Source organism: Lissotriton helveticus, chromosome 12, assembly GCF_964261635.1.
Source record: "Lissotriton helveticus chromosome 12, aLisHel1.1, whole genome shotgun sequence".
Lineage (NCBI taxonomy): Eukaryota > Metazoa > Chordata > Amphibia > Caudata > Salamandridae > Lissotriton > Lissotriton helveticus.
Genome location: NC_136073.1, coordinates 262,928,403 through 262,939,327, shown reverse-complemented (window position 1 = coordinate 262,939,327; position 10,925 = coordinate 262,928,403).

Genomic DNA, 10,925 nt, shown 5'->3' with positions numbered 1-10,925 from the left:
TATGTCCGCCTCCTTTGCCCTTCAGCTGTGTTGGGCACATGTGCCTGTCGGTGTTGTGGGGGGGGTTGCTGGGCACGTAGTTCATCCTCTCCCTCCACCTCTATGTGTATCCCCCTGCGCGTGGCGATGTTGTGCAGGATGGCACACACAGCAATGATCTGGCAGCAGGTCACTGGGTCATACTGCAAGGCACCTCCAGTCTTGTGCAGTATTCGGAAGCGGCTCTTGAGGATGCCGAATGTTCGCTCAACCACATTCCTTGTGCTGATGTGTGCTCTGTTGTAGCGCTGCTCTTGCGGGGTAGCTGGGTTGAGATAGGGAGTGAGGAGATATTCAAGCAATGCGTATGCGCTGTCACCTGCAGGATGGGGAGAGAATGGTAATCAGCATGAATGAAATTATACATGTGGGGATGGAGTGGATGGGGAGTACGATGATGCAGCTATATGTACCTAGTAGGTGTCCCTCTCCGAATTCACCGTTGATCAGGCGCCTGTGGAGGCCACAGTGACGGAAAATGTAGGCGTCGTGTGTGCTCCCGGGGAATTGGGCTACAAGGTCCGTAATGATGAACTTGGCATTGCACACCACCTGCACATTAATAGAATGATATGATTTCCGGTTGCGGAAAATGTATTCGGTGGCTGATGGAGGACAGATGGGGACATGCGTGCAGTCCACACACCCTATGACATGGGGGAATTGTGCCACCTGGTAGAATTCCCTTTTGGTGCGGGTAAGCTGCTGGGGGGTTCTGGGGAAGGTGATGTGGCGATTAATAAATGTCAGCATGGCCTCTAGGAACCAGTGGAAGAAGCGTGATAAAGCACTTTGCGACACGCCTCCTGTCTCAGCTATTACCCCCTGGAAGCTTCCAGATGCAAGCAGGTGCAGGCAGCATAGGACCTGCACATGGGCTGGTATGGCGTTGGTCCGACGGGTCTCGTGCTGCAGTAATGGTGCCAGGTCTGCTATTAGGTCCATTATCATGGCACGGTTGAGTCTATACTTGGCGTACACCTGTTCCTGGGTCTGCCCCAGCAAAGTGATGCGCACCCTGAAGATCCTGTCCTGTATCATCCTCCTGCGCTGGGCCTGGGCGTTGATCCTCCTCCTCCTAGCAAGCACGTAGAGGGCAGCCATTTTGGTGTACATGTGGGGTTTCCCAGGGCATTTATGAAGGGTTACTGATTGTCAGCACCTGCTGATGGGGTTATTTTTTTTTTTCTGTCCTTCTGTTAACTTTACCTCCTGATTGTGATTCCCCTTATTTTGCTCATGCTAAATAGCGATTTTAGGGATTTCCGGTATTAGCGACTGTTCATGCATTCCATTTCGATTCGTAATTGCCTATTCGGTATTTCCGAAGTATGCTTTGGGGTTCGGTATTTCCGAATGTCTGTTTAACGAATCGGTAATTTACCGCTGAGGATTTTAGCGGATCTTTATTTTTTTCCGATTTTTTGTTTGATGCATTGCGTTTTATGGTTTTGCGTTCGGTATCGGCCTGTTTTACCGATTCGGTGTTTTACCGGGAGGTATTTTCGTTGATGCATATGCCAGTTAATGCCTTAATTATTTTACCAGTAATCGTCATTACTCCAATTACTCTTTATTTGCACAGTACGTACATAAACGAGGTGTGCCACATCTCAGCAGACACCATGTGACTATCAAACATCTTTGATTCCACCACTTTCTCCTCCACTCATCTCTAATCCCTACAGCACCTGGGCCATAACTGGTTGTGCTTCCCTCCACACATTCTGTTGTTCCCAAGCATAAGGGATCAAAGTTATGAAGGTGGGAATGTAGGTACAGCAAGAAGAAAGGATAATCTCTTAGAAATGAAGACTACTGATAAGTAATTGAGATGTTACCTCTTCAACCCTACTATGTCTCAGACCTTACATAACCGAGGATATTCCAGAGCATTATATTATAACTTGAGCACACATGTTGCAAAGTCACATATTTATTTAAAGAAGCATACAACTACAAAAACAACTCTAAGCACAATCAACCCCAACCAAAAGAGTGGCTCCAAATTCTAAACTCTTAAATGTATTACATAAGTCTATATCGGGACAGAAGAGTGAAAGCCGTGGCCCCATTAACGACCTGACAAATGTCCTGAAAAGATGCACCCCCTATTTCTACTCATGAGGCTGCAATACCAAGGCTGGATCGATCTTGAATATCTCCAGGGAAGCTCCCGGGATTCATAAATTGAGGAGATTACTGACCTAATCCAACAGCACAAGAGGAGTTCTGCCGTTTGTGAAATCACCAAAATTCACAAAAAGGCTATCTGAAAGTCCGTAATCAGCAGAATGAGAGTCAACATTCTGAACTGCTCTTACCAATCTACAAGATTACGTGTCTTTTCTTCCGCAGAAGGATTTGGATAAAAAAGATGGTCATTAGTTGTTCAGAATGAAATACAGAAACTAGCGTAGGTAGGAAGTTGGGTCCTAGATATAAAATAGTTCTATCCTGATTTATTTGAAAGTAAGGAGGTCATACAGAAAGAGCAGCTAATTCACCTAGCCTCCTTGCTGAAGTAATAGCATCAAGAACCAAGGTTTTAAAAGTAAAAAATGTAACATGCATTATTTTAGTGGTTCAAAAGGTGGACATTGTAAACCACTTGGTACCAAAGAAAGATCCCAGGGAGGAACTGATGACGTAGATGAAGACCACTGCAAATAAAATCTGTTTACAGGAGAGATCACAACTCCTCCATATTAGCTAGGCATCCCAAAGGGGTAAAATGGCCTTATTTAAAACCACTGTGCCTTAAGGGTAACAGTTGCAATCCTAAAATGAAGTCACCCTGTAAAAACGAAAGTACCCTTTGGGATCACATATGCATATATCTTACGTATGGTTCTGACACCAGGAAAGAAAAGAACCCCAATGATGATCACATTTTTTTTTAACATAAACGTTATTGCTATTTTTACATACATTCCATATCCATATACATGCAGGTGAGATAATAGGTGAAATATCACCTTGAGCATTACAGTCCACAGCATTTGAATTGAGCAGTATCTCTTTCACATCAAGGCATTCATGTCTTGCAAATGTAACCCCATGTCCTCTTCTCTCTCTCCAACAACTGTCTGCCATCCTCCTAACATTGATGAGTTATTGTGGGATCGCCGTCATAGCAAAACAACTAGGGCCAACTTATGAGTCTGGCGGATGCCGTGGCTGTGGCGGTCCCGCCACCACACACCAGCTGTCCGACCGTCCCATTACGATCTGGGCGGTCGGATCACCCTGGGACCACCGCCGCCACCAGGGAATCTCCGTTCCCTGGAGGCAAGGTGGTGGTCAGAGGCCGCAATATGCTTGCCATGACCGATGCAGTCCTGTCAAACCTATTAGAAGTTTCCTCTCTGCCAATGGAGACATGGAGGTTTCTACTCCATGCCAACCCTAGAGAAGAGGAAACAAAGGGGGCCCTAATTAGCCCCCTGTGCCTCCTCCACTTGTGCATGCACACAGGGGGCATAACATGTGACCGCTGTGTGCATGCACAAGAGTTTCTGCACAGCATGGACTTTTCCGTTCATGCCCTCCAGGAACCTTGTGAGGCGTTTGCATTGGGGTGCCTTTTTCAAAGGCACAGTAGCCTTTGAAAGAGGCACCGCCCTGGGAACCCCCGTCAACTGCCAGACTGAAAAAAAATTGTTATCTGGTGGGCGGGCGGCAGTGAGTCTCAGCTGTGCCGGGGCACAGCAGTGGAGTACTGGCCACTCCAGCACCACCGAAACACGCAGTTGGGCCGTTAGAGTGTATGAGACATGTAGAGAGGGCATGTTATCGCTCACAGTTGAAAGCTAAAGTATGGCATCAGAATTGATAGTTACACCCACTTGAAACATGGTTAGAAACAGGTACGGCTGGATAAGAAGGTAGGGTATGCTGGTGTACACTGTAGGGAGGAGGGGACATCTCTAGTGTGGACCCATTAGGTAGGTATAGTAAGCCAAGAAAGGTGGTAAACGTTTACCTGTAACTGGCAATATCAATTTCTTGGTAACAGTCAGTGTTGTGAAGTTGGTGGTGTCCTTCCTCTTGATATGCATCTGCCCCTCAAAAGACTATATTTACTGTCTTGTTTGAGGGTTTGATTAAAATCATGGTGTCACAATTACAAAACACAAAGATTTCTTTGCACTTCCACCACTTCGAGTGCAGGTTTCACATTTAGTGAGTTTTTGGATTGAATATCTATCTATCGATCTATCTACCTGTCTATCTATCTATCTACCTATCTATCTATCTGACTATACAACTATATATAACTGATTATATGAGATACCCTTTCCAAGGGGGATAAAGATATTGGAGCAAGGCACTCATTCTATTTGTATAATTATAAGTGAGGTGAGGTGAGTTAATGAGTGGCACAATGCTTTACGTTGGTTAGTGTACTAGATGGAATCTGGGTTGCTAAAACTAGTTAGTGATATTTAGTCAATTTTTACTTTTCTTCTAGAGTTCTTCAATTGGAAGATAACATTTTTGAGCAGGGTGACCAATTATTTCAGAATTTGATATTTGAATTGAGTTGATGAGAGACATCTGATGTGGGAACTAAACGCCTTATAAAGAGCTACATATTTTTACTTTAAGACACATGAGTGGAAGATTCTGAGGGTTCATTATTTTTTAAATAAAATGATCACAACACAGATTAGGTGAATTTAATGCCTAGTATGGAAGGAAAAGATTGAATACTGATTTGTAGGTCAAGCTGAAATTTATACGAGGAGGGATGAGGTTCCGACGTGATTCACTTGAGAACCAGTATCATATGAACTTGAGAATAAAAGGCTTAACTTGATTGAAATGTGATATGACTCAAGGCAATATTAACCCCATAGGATATGTTCGGGCAATGTTTGATTAGGAATATGAGGTAGGAAATGAGAGCTAAGACACATACCTCACTGTAAGTGGGTCTGCAAGCTGCTTCAGACCAAAAAGAAGCAAAGTACCTGTCACAACATACCTGGCTGTATAGGCAGCAGTGTTTTGTAAACGTGTGCATGGCTTCCCAAGTGGTAGCTTGACAGAGGTCCAGGACAGGAACTCCACTATCTAATGCAGTAGATGCAGCTTTGCCTATGGTGGAATGAGCCTGCAAGTCCTCAAAGGGTTACTTTTTTGCTAATTCATATCAGATCTTTATCCACTTGGAGATGTTCCATTTCTGCACCGCTTTCTCCTTCTTTGTTCCAGTGAAACCTCCTTGGAGGAGTGGGGTGGAGCAAAGAAAGTCAGAGGCGTGAAGCATTGGATGACATGGAAATGTGTCACCATCTTCAGTAGTAAAGATTGACAGGTTCACAGAACCAGTGTGTCTGGGAAGAAGCTGGTGTATGTAGGGTGAAGAGAAAGAGCTTGTAGCTCGCTGACCCTCCTGGTTGATGTGATGGCCAGCACTAAGACTGCCTTGAGGGCAGCTATGCAAGGGTTCAAAAGGAGAATACATCAAATAACTTAAAACTACATTAAGATCCCATTGAGATATAACAAAAGGTTGGGGAGGAATCATGTGTTGAAGACCTTTCAGAAAACATGTCACAATGGGTGACTTAAACAGGGACGGTTGGTTCAGCAACCACAAAAAGGCAGAGATGGTTGAATGATACCCTTTAACCGTGCCCAGAGCAAGGCCTTGCCAGGCTAAGGACAGAACAAACAACAACTCAGACAAGTGTGGCAAAAGTGGATCAACAGGTTTCTCAGAGCACCAAGCCACAAACTTGTCCCAATGACAAGTGTATACAGTTTTTGTTGCTGGAAACCTAGCTGCCAAGATGACCTCACAAATGTTGGAAGGTAGGTTAGATATCCTCAACTGTCACCATTCAATCTGCAAGCATGAAGTTGGAGAGTGTCAGAGGTTTGGGTGCATAACCCTCTACAGTTGCTGCGTTAGGAGATCCTCCTGAAGGGGCAGCCTGATTGGAGTACAGATGCACATGCCCAGGAGCTCTATATGCCATACTCTCCAATCTGGAGTCACAACTCTCTATGCCCCTCCACCTTATGATAGTGTTCTCACTCTATGTCACCCCACTCTATAACAAAGAAGCTAAACGTACAATAGCTCGTGCACCTCCATATACAGTGTTGTAAACTCGCTAGCCACACTACATTAACTATACCTCGCCCCTCTACCACACACTCTATTTTCATAATGTTCTCATAAATTATACCATATGAGATGTCATGAGTGTTGCTGTGAATAGATAATAATTAAACGTGGTATAAGTGATGTAATATGATAGGGTATAATCTGTGCATGGGGAAAGCAGAGTTACAGTTAATGTAGTGTGGCTAGCAAGTTGACAACACTGTTTACAGAGTTATAGTATGTTTCAACTGGGGCTGAAATTATAAGTGTAATTTATACACATAGCTTTAGAATTTCTAAAGTTTGTGTAGTTTAAGTTGGTTTTGTTTACAAAGAAAGTATAAAGATTCCCTAACTATAAAGTTTTTTTTAAATGAATATGTGTGTGCATATATATATATATATATATATATACATATATACAAACATACATATACATATATATATATATATACTAATATAATAAAGAGAGAGCCCAAACCTTTGAGGTGGGTAATCTCAGGAACCACAGCACCAATCACAACACCCAATACAGCATTGGAGAGGACAGTTGCAGCAGATGGACATAGGCTATACAGCTGCCCACCATATACATTAGAAATGTAAAAGAACCTTACCGGCAAAGTAGTTCCTTGTGGGCGTGGGCGTTCTGCTCGGGCGTTGTGCTGGGGGCGTGTGCATACAGCGATGGGCGCGCCATTCCGACATTAAAATGCCATTCCGAAAAACAAAGCCTTCACACAACTTCCTTGTGGGCTTGTGCGTTCTGCCGGGGGCGTGGCCATACAGCGATGGCCAAGGCATTTGCGCGGCATTCGTGGAAAATGGGCCGCAAATCCTGGATGCGTTATGGAGCCGTCACACACCATAACAGATTGCTACGGTGCTCAGGCGGGGGCTGAGGTGAGTCACCGTACCAGCGGTGCTCAGGCGGGGGCTGAGCAGAGTCAGCATACCAGCGGTGCTCAAGCGGGGGCTGAGGAGATTCGGCGTACCAGCGGGGATAAAAAAGAACAGGCTGCTCTTTCACACACGTGCAGCGTCGCGTGCACGCTCTCACGCACTGAACTCTCAAGAGGCTGAGGAGAGTCAGCGTAACAGCGGGGATACCCGGACAACGAAACGGGCGCGGCTTTCAGAACCGCGGAATTCACTCTGCGCCACATAATTTAGGATTTACTATTACAAACATTGCACACATTACATTTCATCCCCGGACAACGTCGGGACAGGCTGCTAGTATATATATGTTTTTGTCCAATTTAGGATTATTATGTGACATATACCATGCATAGAATATGGCTGTTGCCCATTAGTGGGCTTGAACGTGCATTTCATCTCCTGTTTTATGCTAATCAGCGTTACCTAAAACAAACATTGTTAGATGGCCGCCTCCATTCAATGTATGGTGCGAGTCCCCTTTCTAAGTCTATGCTTTAGTGAATGTGGGAGTGAGCATATGATGTTCAAAATAATGTCGGGAGTAAACACAGTGCAACACACACTGACGAAGGCAGAACGCCGAAACGCGTCTGTGTGCACCCCCCCGCTGAATAAAATCTAGCGTGTTGAAATTCTCCACCCTCGAGTGCTGTTTTATTCTTCTGCGAGTTTGGAAGGATTTGGAGCGTTATATATATATATATATATATATATAAAAAGAAACCATAGGTTTCAGGGACATAATAGTTAGAAATTTTCATTTAAAAAACGTTTGAAATTCACTGAAAAAAACATAGGTTTCAGAGACGTTACAGTTAGAAATTAGCATTTACAAAACCTTAGACATTCACTGAAAAAAACCATAGGTTTCAGGGATGTTATAGTTAGTTGGAGATTTCATTCGTATAAAACCATAGAAATTCTGCCGTTATAGTTAGTAGAGCTAACTATAACTCGCCCCCGCAATACACTGCTGATGACGTCACATATTACATCACTCATGACATGCTCAGTGACATCACTGATTACATCACTGATGACATCTCAAATGACATCACTGATAACATCATTCAGTGAATGTGTGTTTCTGTAAAGTATGAAAATATGTTTTATATATATATATATATATATATATATATATATATATATATATATATATACATATATATATATATATATATATACATATAGATATATATATGCCAAGGTGTATTGAAGTATGAGTGGGTGTATGAGTGTCAGAATGGATGACTTAGTAGGTGTGTGACTGACTATAAGTGAGTGACTAAATGTGTCTTACTGAATGCATGGGTTAGTGACTAAACTGTGTGAATGTCTTTATTAGTCTGTTAGCTGGTGTGTAAGCAGCTGCATGGCTTGGTGTGTAGCTACATGAGTGTCTATATGGGTTATTTATTGGTTGTCTGAGTATCTGTATGGGTGCCTGAGTGTCTTTGTGGGTGGGTGGGGTGTGTGTGACTGTGCATAGATATGTGAGTGGTTGTTTCAACGGGTGTATGGGTTCAAACGTGAATATGGAAACAGCTGTATGGGTGTGTAAGTGTGTGTATGGGTGTGTTGGTGAGTGAATGGATGTCTCAGTGGTGCATGTGTGAGTAACTATATATGTTTTAAAGCAGTATATGTGAGTGTTGGAGTATATAAATGACTATATGTGAGAGTGAGTGATTGCAAGAATATCTGTATGGATGAGCGTGTGTTTCTATGAATGATTGTTTAAGAGAGTAAGTATGTGTTAGTATCTGTATAAATAAGTACGGTGGTGTGTGTATGACTGTATAAGCAAGGAAATGGGTGTGTGATAGTTTCTTGAGTAACTATTTGGGTGAGTGGCAGTTTGTGAGTGTCTATATGAGTGTATGAGTGGATATATCAGTGGCTGTATAGATGAATGACTGTGTGTATGAGTGACTGTATGGGTTAGTGGGTGGATGTGTGTGTAGACGTATGAATCACTTAGCAGGTATGTACTAACTGCTATTGGTCTGTCTATGGTTTTGATATTGGTGGTCTGTATTTTAGAGTGGGTGTATGAAAGGTTTTATTAGGGTATGAGGAGGTGCATCAGATAATCATGTGGATGATGTCATCAGTGATGTCATTTGAGATGTCATTAGTGATGTCACTGAGCATGTCATGAGTGATGTAATATGTGACATCATCAGCAGTGCATTGCGGGGGCGCGAGTTATAGTTAGGTCCGGGTATCCGGGTATACCAGGTATACCGGGTATCTAGACTGTCAAACTCTAAATAAGGTCCTTATTCTTTTTAAATATATTTACATGTACTTTCCTGCAGTGTAATGCCCTGTGTGATGTAGTGACTTTCAATATAATGACTGCCGATATTTAGCCCTGGTTTTTTTGTGGGGTTCAGTAGTGGCCGGCACAGGTAAGAGCAGTGGGGCGGGGTGGGGTGCGGTGCAGAGTCAAAAGATAAAGGTTAGGCAAAATGTAATAAAAAAATAATAAAACCAATTACTTTGCGCTCTAGGCATCGCTGACTTGGCGATGCGGCGAGTGAAAGGTAAGTGGTTTTATTTATTTTTTTATTTAATTTTACCTACCCTGTCATTTGCTGACTCCTCCCCAATCCACCCCTCTGCCCACCCCACCGCTCTTACCTGTGCGGGGCGCCACTGGTGGGGATATATGGGTAAGACTGCAGCAGAGTCAGTTACATGTCAGATCAGTGTCAGGGCAGCAGCAGTGGCAGTTATATATCAAAAACTGCAGGAGTCAGTTACATTTCAGGCTCAGATAGGGCAGGAGCAGTGTCAATTACATATCGTGCTCAACAGCAAAGCTGGAGAAAGGTCAGCCATATATTGAGCTCTTTGGTAGGGCATGGGCAGTGTCAGTCACATCAGGATCAGTTCCGGACTGGTACAGAATTTACCAAATGTCTGTCTTATCTCTTGATTAATTCTGAATATAGCATGGGATTCCAATCCAATCCAATCCAAAAATTCTTTATTTCGGCCACATAGGCCATAAAAGAAGCAATAAAAATACATACAGATAAAACACAATATATACAATAAAACCAATTGGGCTGCAATGTTTAGAAAGTACAAGGTAAAATAAGTTAACCTGACATTTTCTTCCTTATTAGCCATGCTGCCATTAGGAATTTAGAAACCGCAAACACAATGTGGCCCAGGGTGTTAGTTTTCAGGACCCTGTAAGCCTGTAAATAGTTCCTGAAGCCCAGGTTCCGGCATAGTGGAGCTAACCAGCGCCTCCTCGGGCTCCGATAGGCATAACAACAGAACATTATGTGCAGGTCGTCTTCATCCCTAGCTTTGCAGCATGGACAGAGCTTGTCGCCCCCTGACGCCCATTTGTAGGTAAAAACTTTAGTAGGGAGCGTGCCAAACCTCCATTGCAGGAACAATTTCCTCGCCAGAAGCGGGTAAATAAAATCCATAAAAGGTTCAAAGGCATACGAATTTTTGGATGCTAAGAAACGCCCCGTCAGAGTTCTGCTGTCATGTGCATTGGCCATATCAGCAAGGCTTTCATTCTTGTAGAGTTGAGCGAGGGACTTGCGTGAAATCCTTCTACAGCCCTGAGCAGGATCGTCCCAAAGGTCAGGCAGTTTCAGGCTAGAGCATTCCGACTTGATGTATGCCAACCAAGGAATCTTACCATTAACGTCCAGCCTCATGATGTGTATAAGGTCCTGCCTATAATGGTGCAGCTCATCGGTGGACCATACCCGGTGCCAAAACTTCATAGGTTTCGACCGTAGGTCCTCTGTGATCGACGGAATGCCCAGGTCGAGTCTTAGAGGGAGGA